Here is a 13,928-nt window from a genome sequence, read left to right on the forward strand (position 1 = left end):
CACACACACACACACACACACACACTCACTCACACAGGAGCACGTGCACACCAATTTGGGTTTCACTATGTTGTTCAGACTGGCCTTGAGAGGCCAGACAAGACACCCTGCTTCAGTCTCCCAAGTAACTGAGACTACAGGAACTCGCTAGCACACCCGGTGCCACACACACAGTGTGGACAGAGAGGGAGGGGAGGGAAAGAGAGGGAAGACAAGGATGAGAAATGTCACAGTGAGTAATTTTCTGGGAAAATAGTAGCTAGCTAACCTTGAACCACGGGAGAGGTCCAAATATCGAAAATGCCACAAAAGGACCACCCTTGTCTCCATCTCAATTTTAAGACTGTTATTCTATTCTCCGACAATTTTATATACATACGCAATGTATCTTAGTCATATCCACCCCAGCATCCCCGTCTCACCGGTCTTGACTCCCTCCAACCTCTGCCTCTCCAGAGTGCAATTCCACACCAAGACGAATTTCATCCCTAACCCTAACCCTAACCCTAACCCTAACCCTAACCCTAACCCTAACCCTAACCCTAACCCCTGACGAAAAAGAACTACGCGACCATTTCAGGAAATGCCAGCAGCACACTCAGTAAAACTTAGCATGTATTTTGTGAGGAAGACAAACATATGATTTCCAGTGTGGGGAGGGATGGGGACAGAGTCTGAATCACCTGTCTTTTGGGTGTCCCATTCAAATGTAAAAGAACGTGGACTTTTTTTTCCCGTCTGATTAACATGTGCTAAGGATGGTGACCGCTATCTCTGGTGACCAACTGTCCCTCTGCTATGTCAGCACCATGAAGGTTTCTTTCTCTCTTGTTCTCGTTCAACAGCCAGCGGGTGACCCTCTGGGGTTGTTGTTCTTGCTGTGGTCTGGGAGTTGGGGAACTTCTACCTTAGGGCTCTGCCCTCTGAATCTAGCGGTCACCGAGACGGATAGTAAGTTAGTGATGTGGTGCCAGGTCTTAAATGCTTCTACACTCCCAAGCTACACCTCCTCCCATCTCTTCCTTACTGTCTTCCTGTAAGCCAAGAAGAAGATTCGAAACAACTGTGTAGCATCCAGAGTCATCTCCATAGGAGGCAAAGGTCTTTCTCATGTGCACATGTAGCATAAGGACTCGGAGGCGACCCTGGAGCCCAACGCAGCCACTTTATTAGCTCAGAGACAACAGACAGCCTAGCTTCCCCACACATTGGTTTCTCTGCCTGTGAAATGCCTTCTCACATTATGTTTTAAGGTTTTACTCCTATAATCAGCATAAAAGTAGCAAGGAAAACATTCATCCTTTAATGATGTGAAGTAGCCCACCCATATCTAGCCAGGGCTACATATTTTCACTCCATCATGACAAACACCAGAGGGAAAGAATTCAAGGTGCAGGAGTGTCCCCTTGGCTTGTAGCTCTGGAGGTTGCAAGCCCAGCAAAGCAGGCATTGTTTCTGGACCTCGGAGAGACAGAATCCACAGTTGAAGGGTGCAAGGTCTGGGAAGCAGAGAAAGGAACGAGGGCCAACATACACCCATCCAAGCCACACTCTAGTTACCCACTGTCTCCAGCAAGCCCTACTCCACACAGTTCTATTACCTCCCTCTAAGTAAAATCAGACTCGTAATCCACTGACAGACGCAGTAAACCACAGAGCAGGTCAGAGCCCCCGCCAGAGATCTAATTACACTGGGACAAATGTTCAGTCACATTCTGAGCTCTTCAAAATCTCCTGGGCATTTTAATCCAAGCAAGTTAACTGATATTAATGATTAATTTGTTTTTTTAATTAATTAGTAAGAGGGAAAAAGGGTCCAGGGAAGGGGGAGGGGGACATAAAAACGTTCAAAGCACATTATATACATGTTTGAATGGATTGTGGTGAGACCCCATTGTCTTGCACAATAATTTTTAATTTATACTCAAGGTACTGTCCGTGGCTTGGTTATTACTCACCTTTCTGTTTTAGTGTGAGTTAGGAATCAACCTCAGCACGCTTGTCAGGCAAGTTCTGACTAACGAGGAGTAAATCCCCACGCAAGGTTTGACTTTTGGTTTCTGGTGGGGGTTGTTGTTGTTGTTGTTGCTGTTGTTGCTGTTTGGGTATTTTGTTGACTTGTTTTGTTTCCAGTTTCTTACATGTATACAGTGTATCTTGATCATATCCATCCTCCATTCAAATTGCCTCTACCCCTCCCCCAACACATCTCCCAGCCTGATGTTCCCATCTTTTTAAGTAACAGAGTCCTGTTAGTGCTGCTCACGAACACGCAGGTGTGGGGTCACCCACTGGAGCGTAGGCAACCTGCACTCTTAAAGAAAACCGACTCCCACTCCCCAAGCAGCCATCAACTGGCAAAAGCAACTCAGTTAGCATGGGGGTCTCTCCGGACCCCCTCCCCCATGTAGGCCGGAAAAAAAAATTTAACTTTTTTTTTATCCTTTGTGAATTTCCCGCCACTCACCCCAGTCCACAGCAAAAGCCCTCTGAGTTTTGAGCGCCGAGCCATTAGACGACATGGGTGCGCAGACAGCACACTGTGGCAGCTTGTCATCCAGCATTGAGATCCAGGAGCATCACTTCAGTGAGGTCGTTCTCAGGCTGATCTATTCAGGAGTGTTGTTTAAGGTCCCGTGAACGGGTGCTTGTCTATATTTATGTCTGTGCACTGTGTGCGTGCCTGGTCCCTGTGGAGGCCAGAAGAAGCCATCAGATTCCCTGGAGCTGGAGTTAAAGATGGCTGTGAGCTGCTACATGGGTGCTGGGAACCAAACCCGGGTCCTCTGCAAGAGCAGTCGGTGCTGCTGAGTCATCCCTGCGGCTCCCTGGTGAGACTTTAATACCGTGTTACACAGAGACTGAGAGTCCAATATCCACGTTGTGCTGAGATTTGGGTTAAAGAAAATTATTTTTAACATTACAATGCGATGTGAAAAGAAATCTATTCAGATAAAAATTACTGTTGCAGAAAACTGAACATACGAAAGATCCCTTCACTGAGAGGGCCCAGGGTCCAGCACAGTCCTGTGAGAGATGAAGCTCAAGCCAGCAATCATTCCATACGTGTTTGTCCAGAAGGAGTACAAACGGCACGTGTGTGTGCGTGTGTGCATGTGTGTATGTGTGTGTATGTGTATGTGTGTGTATTTGTGTATGTATGTGTGCATGTGTGTGTATGTATGTGTGCATGTGTATGTATGTGTGTGTATTTGTGTATGTATGTGTGCATGTGTGTGTATGTATGTGTGCATGTGTATGTATGTGTGTGTGCATGTGTGTATGTGCATGTGTGTGTATGTGTATGTATGTATGCGTGTGTGTGTGCATGTGTGTATGTGTGTGTGCGTGTATGTATGTGTGTGTGTGTGCATGTGAGAGAGAGAGAGAGAGAGAGAGGAGGAGTGCGGTGAGTCAAGGCTTTCCTCATTGTTCTTCAGGAAGGTGTGAGTACAGAGCAGGCACACTTTCACAGAAACCACCACAAACGCCACACAAAACCTAACAGATTTAAATAGAAATTCGCTTGAAGAGGAAGTGTGGTTAATGAGAAAGGTCAGGCTGAGACGAACTTTCTGGAGTCCTCAAGATCCAAATCTACCAAGTCCCCGCCCTGAAAGGACTATCACCCTCACATGATACTTTGGGCCTTGATAATAACCCGGGGCTTTCTGAGAAGAGCTAGACACGGATCTGCTTATACACCAGAATCGAGATCCAAATCTTCTCCTCTGTGCTGCCACACACATTGGCCAGGACGGTAAGCTCACATGATGCCTTCAGCAAGCTCTTACAGCAGATAACACCTCGGGGCTTCTGGGACGCGGTGCTTCCTTAAACGTGGCGCTGTGCACAGTTCGTTTTAAATCCACTTCGTTTCTCAGCAGTTTTCCTTTCTTTTTTAAATTGTAACTGAAAAACCACATTAGCATCTCTGCTCCATCACATCACAGCCCCTAAGTGAGGGGCATCTCAGACTCATTGAGAAGTTAGCCTGGTTAGTATGGGTCATGACAAAGCTGTGTGTTGGCATTTGCCCACAGACACATTGATGGGGAGGCACAACCCAAGGCCTCCCTCCTCCACAAGGAAACTTTTTGTGTCAGTGTACTGTGGATTCTTCAAACATCAAACTAAAGACTACAAAGGATTACTTCGTTTTCAGTTTTGTGGGCTGTGTGGGATGTGTCAACTTAGTGTTTTGAATCTTACAGACCCCCCCCCCAACGTTACTGAGATATTTATTATAAAAGTCCTCAGGGGGCTGGAAAGACGGCTCAGCAGTTAAGAGCACTGCCTACTCTTCCAAAGTGTCTGAACTCAATTCCCCACGTTTACCTGGGGGCTCACAACCATCTGTGACTCCAGCTCCAGGGGATCCAACATCCTCTTCCGGCCTCTTCAGGTACCAGGCACATACACAGTGCACAGACAAACACACAAGAAAAACATACATACGCATAAAATAAGAATAAGGGGCTGGAGAGATGGCTCAGTGGATAAGAGCACTAGCTGCTCTCTCAGAGGTCCTGAGTTCAATTCCCAGCAACATGGTGGCCCACAGCCATCTGATGCCCTCTTCGGGTGTGTCTGAAGAGAACGACAGTTCACTCACATATATAAAATAAACAAATACTGCTTTAAAAAATAAAATAAAAAAATAAATCTTTTAAGAAATTTTAAGAACTCGGGGCTGGAGAGATGGCTCAGTGGTTAAGAGCACTGACTGCTTTTCCAGAGGTCCTGAGTTCAAATCCCAGCAACCACATGGTGGCTCACAACCATCTATGAATAAAATAAATAAATCTTTTTTTAAAAAAAAGAAATTTTAAGAACTCAATCCCACTTGGAAGAGCCGAGACAAATGCTTTAGGATGCCCCATTTCGATAAGGGATGGTACGACGGGTACTCTTGCTAGACAGAAGGGAAATGCGCCTCTCTGTTCAGATGAGAAGGCAAACGGAGAACATGTGTCTCTCCGCCCGTGGAAGTACAGTGCTCAGAGTCGTTAGGAATCATTAGGAAAGTGGTTGTCCGGGGTTTTAAGATAGGAGAGGCTACCCTATGAGAATCGACTGCTGCCCCCCCCCCCAGTCTGCCATCTTGTTTGCTCTGTGCTGTGGACAGAGGCATTATCAGCGACTCATTCGAGGCTGCCAATCCTTTCTCCACGCAAGTCAAACACCGTTTGTTGGGGCCACTGAGCACAAAGCCCGAACCATTTGTCTAATTTAATGATCTCTGAAGAGAACCTTTTATAAAAACGGTGTCACTGAGTCTACACTGGGCCAGGGGTAGGGGGAAGTGAGCCAACCTTCTTTGTTTCCGTAATTGAGCTCAAGGCAGAGGAGCCTGGCTTCCACAATGATCAGGAAGACTCCAGGAGAAGCAAAACATGACCATATGGAAGGGCCAAGAGAAGAAAATGTGCCTTGCAGAGACAAAGACGGCCAGGCCCAGAGAGCCGAACACAGAAAAAGATTCTCCTCTCATCTCCAGGGAAATCCAGTCGACAAGTGCTTATACCCCAGACCCCAACTGGAAGAGAGAGGCTTGGGGGGCGCTTTCCCAGCTGTGCCAGATGTTAGGAGACTTTACGGACTCTAGTGTGGGGAAAGTAAATCGATACAGCCTTTCCCTGCAGAAGGTTAGGGCCAAGCCCTTAATTGGCCTTTATTGATCCCTAGAGAGGGGGGACTCTAGCTATGCATGAAGAAACATTTGTAATGCTTTCAGGAGAGAAGCCAGTGTGTCTAGAATTGGCTGATGAACATGGCAGGGTTCTAGTTTCGTAGCACGGCATATTGACTGGATTTCATATTCAACGCAGTTGGCTCTTGTCTTGTTTTTTTCTTCCTTTGAAGCAGTTCTAGAGCAGGCCCTGGAAGAGACACACCAGACAACAGAGTCACTAAAAGTCAGATGCATGCACAGCCTACACAGAAGGGTTTGATATTCAGAATGGGGCCAAGGGGACTCGTCACCAAACATGGCCAAGGAAAGGAAGCTTCAGGGTGTCCCAGCGAGGCCTCTGTGCGTTGTAGAAGATGTGGGTAAATACACCACCATTTCATGAGTTCAGAGCCACTAAGAGCCTCCTGGGGTCTCCACCACAAGCTCCAACTTTTCCCTCTTCAGTTCCACCACACCCACTCTGGGAGCCAAGGGCATGGTATACCCAAGCACCTGTCCAAAGGCACAGAAGAGGAAGTGTCACACCTGGCCAGCCTGTCTGGACCCTGCCCACAAGGGCAACAGAGATGGCTGTTTGCCTGTGTAATGAAGTCATTGAAAGGCATTCTGTAGTGCTTTAAATCAGCCTTGTAAGTGTCACCATGCAACTCCTCCAGGAAAGATGGGGGTGAGGTGGGCAAGGCGCAGGAGAGATCCAGGGACATAGAAAAGGGGACCACAGTGCTGTTCAGGCTTTTTGTACTGGCAGTGCTTTGAAAAACAAATCCTTGTTTGATCGTAGTAGAGCTGTGAAACCTACTGCTTACAGCCACCAAGTCTTCTAATGCAGTTACGTTCCTTCTGAAAGTCCTGCCAAAGCCACGGTCATCAACCAAAGACGGGGTCAGGGATCCGAGAGGGGACAGCTGTTGCTTGTAAAGGCTTAGAGTATCGGCCGCACTGTAAGAGGATGGGCAGCCAAGCCGCACTTCTGAAAAGCTCGTGCTGGCTAAGTAACCGGCTTCTGGAATAAGCACTCAAGGACAGGGAAGGTCAGAGCCACCGGTGCCACCTGAACCTTACTCAGAGTAGGGGTCTTGTTTAAGAAAACAGAGACTTGCAAGTTCAAAGTGACAAGCCATTTCCCAGGTCTTAAGGACCAGCAAATAAGAGGCCATTAAGCCAGTGTTCCCCAAACTTTGCTAAACCTAGGGAGCTTTGTAAAAAAAAAAAAATGTGTAACCGGGGAGAGTGACCCACACTTGCAATCACAGCTGGAGGCTGAGGTCTGGTAGCTCAAGGCCAACCTCTGCTCTTCAGCAGGTTTAGAGACCGTAGTTTGTGTCCCGAGGCAACTAAATTGGTAGGTCTGGGGTAGAGCTGACATCTGCTCTTAGCTTCCCAGGAGGAGTTGGTTCCAGCCCTATAGGAACTCAAGGAGTTTGGGAATCTAACATAAGCTCAGCGTCATTAGCTCTGAGGAGGAGGCACAGTATTCACCCACCTGTTCAGCTAACTCCAGGGCACGCTGTAAGCCAAACACTGTGCTCCCATCACGGAGTACCCTACCTGACAGGCAGCCAGCTAGCCGTACATGCTTGTTAGAGCTACACAGGAAGATAGTCTGTCACAGGTTCTGGGAGTTAGAAGAGAGTAAAGGAGAGGAGGAGAGGACAAGGAAGCCAGCAAGCCGCTCAACATGCCGGCCTGCCTTTTGATCCGTCTCTTTGTCGCGAGTCTGAATCTGTGTGTGTGGAGGGGTGGTGTAGAGACCCCAGGAGACGCCTGAAGGAGTCTCGTCTCTCTGCTCTAACAACGGCATCTCTGCCTTCTTACCCACACAGCGGGGTCTGAACGCTGCATCTGCTAGTCTCAAGGGTGGGGATTAAAGGTAACAGGTACATTCTGTCCATAAGACACCAGAGAATTTCTTTCGAGCCTCTCTCTGTGAGCAAGAGCAAAAACCGATAAAGCAAGAGGTTCGATTATGTTTAAATTTGCTCCAATCCAAGGATTTAAACATGCCCTTTAAGAACAGTCTTGCGGGGCTGGAGAGATGGCTCAGCGGTTCAGAGCACCCAACTGCTCTTCCAGAGGTCATGAGTTCGATTCCCAGCAACCACATGGTGGCTCACAACCATCTGTAAAGAGATCTGATGCCCTCTTCTGGTGTATCTGAAGTCAGCTACAGTGTGCATATATATAATAAATGAATAAATCTTTAAAAAAAAAAGAACAGTCTTGCATTTGATTCGAGAAGAAAGATTTCACGTCTCAAATGACTTCGGTGATGGCGTCGGGTGCAGGAGGAGGACAGTGATGAGGCCCAACTCATGAGACTCGTTACGTTCACCTTCCTCCTCTCCTAGCTTCTAGGGTTCCGCTCCCTTACGGCTGTGCTCTGCAGTTAAGATAAATTCCAGACTTTGAGGGTTTTTTTTTTATCCTATTAGCCCCGAGTCTCCTGCACACAACCTGGATTGGTCTCCCCTCAGACCTCTGCTGTGACATCACCATGCCCTGTGGTGGCAGGCTTGTTGGCATGGCCACCATGTCTCAATTCAGCAGTGATACAGCTTGAGAACTTCTGGGAAGCTTAAGATGGAGCTTCCCTTTGCAGATGAGGTGTAGCCGAGCCCTGGGGAGCAACCAGAGGGGAGAGTCATTTATAATGCTGGATGAGCCGGGGTGAGGTGGGGCGAGGACATTCAGCTGCTGATCTCATCGGAAGGTGGTAGGAAGAGGGTGTTGGAGCTCACATATGCTTTAGGAAGACAGCCTTCCAAAAGGACTCTTAGAGCCCTAGATACCCAATTGATGTGTAAGCCGGAGGAGTGAGAGCCCCCTGCCTCAGGGGCAGTGGCATGGACCTTGGCTTTCAAAGGCTGATGGAGTGGTAGCGAGCATCATTTTTTCTCTCCTGACTTGAATCCCCACCAATTAGTCCCAGGAACTGAGCATAGTGCTTCACACATGGTCAAATCAAGTCCCTGCAGACTTAGGGATGAATGAATGAATGAATGAATGCATGAATGCATGAATGCATGAATGAGTGTCCCTTAAGGTTCAGTTTCCATCTCACTGGTTCTGTAAACATCAACAAAGCACTTAGGGACAGCATACTGAAAGAGTCTCTGAAGAGATGGCACTCTTGACAGGACCTATGTTCTGTAAATAAACCAGGTTTCCCAGGGTGAACCAGCCTTCTGCCCACAGAAACTCCCGGGGAGGCCACATGGAAACCAGTGCTGGTGTATAGTTGGGGAGAAGCAGACAACTGTTGGAACCCCAGCACTCAGAGAGTGGAGGCAGGATTTGGGGGCCAAGTCACCCTGGACTATGTAGCAGGGCCTTGTCTCAACAGCCCCCCCCCAAAAAATGTTGACAGGAGCTTTAAAAGGAAAAAAAGACACAAACAAAACCACCAAAGTTAAGTTTTCCCAAAACTCTAGCACATGGAAAATAATCTCTAGATTGCCCCAGGTCTTCTGGGGATGGGTGCCAGCTGGAACAGCTTCTGCTCCTCCATATGTGCCCCCAGAACCAGAAGTCTGCCCTCCGTGGGACAGAGTTCCCTGCGTGCACTCACTTAGGGATGAGTGACCTTTCTTCTCTCTCTTTCAATTAATTTCCATTTCTTCCCAGCCTGAGTGAATGCTGGACCCAGAGCAAGCAGGCTGATATGACTACGGAAAGTATTAATCTCCCATCAAAGGAAGGGCAGCTGGCTCGTGGTCACGGAGTAGCTGGCACGCTCCTCCAGAGGGCTTCTGGGGACCACGGTGCTCAGAGAACACCCTTCCAAGAAGTCGGCAGTGTCCTAAAAGATAAACGCATCTTCGGAAATTGATATTTGCTCTGGGAGTTTCCCCTTAGCTGCTCTAAACAGCCAACCCATATGGAAACGGGTCCAAACAGGAAATCTTGCTACCAACATTCATGCCACCCAGAACTCGAATGAAAATGGGAAGTTTCCCCTATCAAGTCCATTCGTGTGTCACAGAGTGTCACTGGAGCAAGCTGCCTATATGTCTTGGCAAACTGAATACTATGATCATAAAAAAAAAATGGAAAGAATTTCCAGAGGTCATTTAAAACAACCAAGCCATCTATTTTGTTCAAAACTAAAACAGACATGCATGAAAAGAAATGAGTATCATCTAGGGAGTTGGTTCTGGGGTCCACTGCTTCAGTGGGGTTTTCTTCCCATCTATGTGAGGAGAAGTTAATCAATTGTCTCCATCATTTCCAAACACAGACCCAAAGGAAGAGTGACTCGCACACCCTCTTTCCAAATACAGCCTCAAGGAAGAGAGATGCTGAATTCTTCAAATGTGGAGGGGTCCAAAAGCAGCTTCATGATCTAGTGCTGATTGGCTCCAATGGGGATGGTGACTGACATCATAGAATCAGGGAATGTGGATTAACCCTCTGTGACTACATTTGCATGCTTCCCCACCCTATCTATGCTCTGAGCATCCCCTGCACTCTCCTTCCGGCTGAAAGTCTGTGCCTGATGAAGTCAAGCTCCTCCAAAACACACAGCCTCTCTGCCCTTTCTTCCCGTATTCTGCCCCATAGTCTGTGTGCAGCTGGGCCTGAGCAGGAAGGTGTCACGTCTGTTGAACAGACTGTTTCCAAGACCTCGATTTCTCCTCTAATCATATGAGTGTGGAGCGCTAAGGGGAAAACCATAAAAGTCATTATGAACAGATTCCATGATGTCAAAGGGAAAACAGCTGGAGCAGACAGTTTAATAAGCAGCCCTCCTTTTATTACAATGGGCTTGACATCACCTGTTATTTATTGTTTCCATCACTAGAACACAAAGCCTTGCGGGACAGGATGAAAAGGACGTGTGGACTTTACTAAGCATTTTAATATCCTCTTATTGACAGTAGATAGAAGATCTGAACAAGGGCTGGAAGCAGGAAATGATTCTCGTGATTTCATTGTGGTTGGAGGGAGAGCCGCCCCGATGGCAACGTTGGGCAGATGGTCTTTCACTTCCAAAGAGCCCGTAGGTCAACAAGTTCAATATTGATACAGACTAGTGAGTAATTGATGGGTGCCTGGCAAGTGGAGAGTTTTCATGAACATATTCTGTATGCCGAGCAGTGGAACAGGAAGCTGCCATCTAAAGGTTCCTTTAAGATTGTAGGAGATGGATGAAGAACACCATGAGAACAATGCAGTAGGGCTCACAGGGGCTCACAGAGACACTAAAGCAACAGTCATGGGCCCTATCTGAGATAGGTCCTCTGCATATATGTCATGGTTGTATAGCTTAGTGTTCTTGTGGGACTCCTAACAGTGGAGTTGGGGTGTCTCTGACTCTTTTGCCTGCGCTTGGGACCCTCATCCAGCCTTCACATGAGAGTTTGTGCCTGGTCTTCTTGTAGCTTGGTAGAACGTGTTTGTGCAGTTGATATCCCTGGGAGGCCTGCTCTTCTGGGCAAGAGGGAAATAGAGAAGTGGATTTGAGGGAGAGAGAAAAATATGGTGGGGGGAGGGGGTACTGGTGGGAGTAGCGAGAGGGGAAACTTCAGCCAGGATGTAATATATGAGAGAAGTGTGTGTGTGTGTGTGTGTGTGTGTGTGTGTGTATAACATATATTATATTATATACACATGTATATAATAAATGAAGTCGCCTTCAAGCCGTTTCACAACAAAAGACGGTTAAGAGCCACAGAGGAATACATCGAGACCATAGCCAAGAAGCTCTTGGTTTTCTGCTACAAATGTGATTCACAATGAAATATGGAGCCTAATATTTCTAAGTTCCTCTCTGGTAAAAATAAACATTAAAGCTTTTGAGATTTTTTTTGGATCTCATTTTAACGCACATCAAATACCACTTCATTGAGGCCTCCTTAGTCACTGGAAGCTTCAGACTCCTCTTGACTTAGTCCACTGTTCTCAACAATCCTTCATTTGTTACAACTGCTGGTCCTGAATCACAGTCAGGTGGCGTCTTATCCAGAACTGGGGGTCTTTCCCCATCGGCCTTCTCATTCCCTGAGGTGCTTTCTTGTGGCTATTTCCTATGTCTATCAAGGATAGAATGTAAGCCATTATGTTAAGCAAGACACACAGAAAAGCTCTCAAAGAACACCAGGGAGAAAACAAAAAGATTTCAAAATAAAGGAAATAATGGTGCCCAGAGGTGGTGGGAGTTGGGTGCGAGGAACAGAGAGGGTTCATGGATGGGTGCTATCGGGTCTAATGTTCTATGACAGAGCAGGGTAACAACGTAGTTGCATATTTTAAATTAGTTAATCAAAAGTATTTTTTATTAATATTATCAAGACAAAGCAATGATAAAGATTTGAGACACACAAAATAAGTACTCTGCTGTGTGGTTTATATAAATGTATCACTACTGCCCTGAACCTTATAAATTCATACAGTAATGTGCTAGTTACACTTTATTTGAAAGAAGGTCTTGCTTTAACCCAAGCTGGACTTGAACTCACGATTCTCCTGCTTTGGCCTCCAGAGGGATAGGACTTTAGCTCTGTGTCTGGCTAGAAGAAAAGAATAGGAATGCTAATGACTGTCAGGAATAGAACGCTCTCCGAGTGAAATTCCACCAGGGGCCCGTGAGGCTCACACACTTGAATCAGGAACTACTTTGATGACATAAGATGGGATGCGAGGGGGCTGGAGAGATGGCTCTGTGGTTATGAGTACCGGGTTCCAGTGGTTATGAGTACCGAGTTCCAGAGGACTCAGGTTCAATTCCCAGCACCCACATGGCACCCGCAACTGTTAGTTAACTCCTGTTCCAGGCGGTCCAATATCCTCACACAAACACACATGTAAGCAAAACACCAATATGCATAAAAAATAAGAACAAATAATTTAAAAAAAAAAAGATAGGAGGTAAAGTAGCTGAACACCATGGTAGCTTCTTCTCCCTTTACATTAACACTGAGTAGAGGCCGTCCCAAACCAGCATTGGTTCCTCTTCACTTACACATGGGCCGGGTCAACTGCAGACTCCTGGCCACAGACTGAATGCACATTTACTCCACTGACTTCTCACCCTGCCAGGACCAAGTTACCCAGGACATGCTCTCCTCGAAGTGAATGGCAGGAACGCAGGAGGCTAAAAGCACAGAAGCATCCTGCTCTACCTAATGCTGTTCAGTAATGACTTGGCCCCGCTCAAAGGATCAGGAAAGCACGCTCCACTCACCGAGGAGCCACGGCAAGGACACGGATACAGGTGGACAGAGCAGAATGATCTGCCTCCAGCTGCCTAACCCCCTCTGTCCCTGTGATGTCCGCAGCACCGTCCTGAATCTTTACGCCATACCCTAAGTGTGCCAGCCCACTGGGGCAAGATTTCTGTCTGCCCCACCCACTGTGGTAGCCGCAGAGTGCTGCCTGTGTGTTTATTCATCTGTTTTCTTGGTGCCAAAATGTACCTGTGAGACAATCAATGACTGACAGGCTGCCCCAGGCCAGAACTCAAGCCTTACGACTTCCGTGATACAGAATCTAGTAGTCCTGAGCCAACCATTTTTGGCCAGTTTTGCTCAGACATCACTTCCTTTCTCAGTCAGACATGCTAACAGGGGAGAAGGTAGGCAGCTCAGCCACAGAGACAGGCACACGGAGAAGCAAATACCTTTAAAATGCCTCCGGAGCTGATCCATGCCTACGTATAGGCTGCCAGTGATGTGATGTATAGTGATGAGGGGCTTTAGGGCCAGGCAGGCCTAGAGTAAATCCCAAGGCAACATTTATTCGCCATCTCGGACAACACCAAGAAAAATACAGAAACACGCTATTCAAAGAAATGTCTATCCAATTTTCCTTTTTCTGATATGTCTGCCGGTTTAGCCCTAGGTCATTGTAAAATCGCCCTTTGAAGAACTAGGCTAACGAGGAGCCTGAAGAATGCTGGTAGAGCAGGCAGCGTGCCTTAGCCAGCACGCACATCCTGTGCTTCAGTGACTTCTGCACTGGTATTCACACAGCTCAACTCTGTAAAGCAGAAAACGGTGCTCACTAAAGATGTGCCGAGCCCCAGACACAGGTTATGTCTCGATGTCTGCATCTACTTCAGCACAAGCATATATGCTGAGGGGTAGCTCCTGAACTTTCCCATTTATATGCCAGTGTCTTCAAGGTCAGTAACCCAAAGCCAAAGCAATAGGAAATATTAAGGATGGAGGAAAAACCCATTTAAGTCTAAGGAGCTGGAGCAGACAAAGAAATGAGATAAAATAAAGACCCACCA

The sequence above is a fragment of the Rattus norvegicus genome, chromosome 1, assembly GCF_036323735.1.
Source record: "Rattus norvegicus strain BN/NHsdMcwi chromosome 1, GRCr8, whole genome shotgun sequence".
In the NCBI taxonomy this organism is placed as follows: Eukaryota; Metazoa; Chordata; class Mammalia; order Rodentia; family Muridae; genus Rattus; species Rattus norvegicus.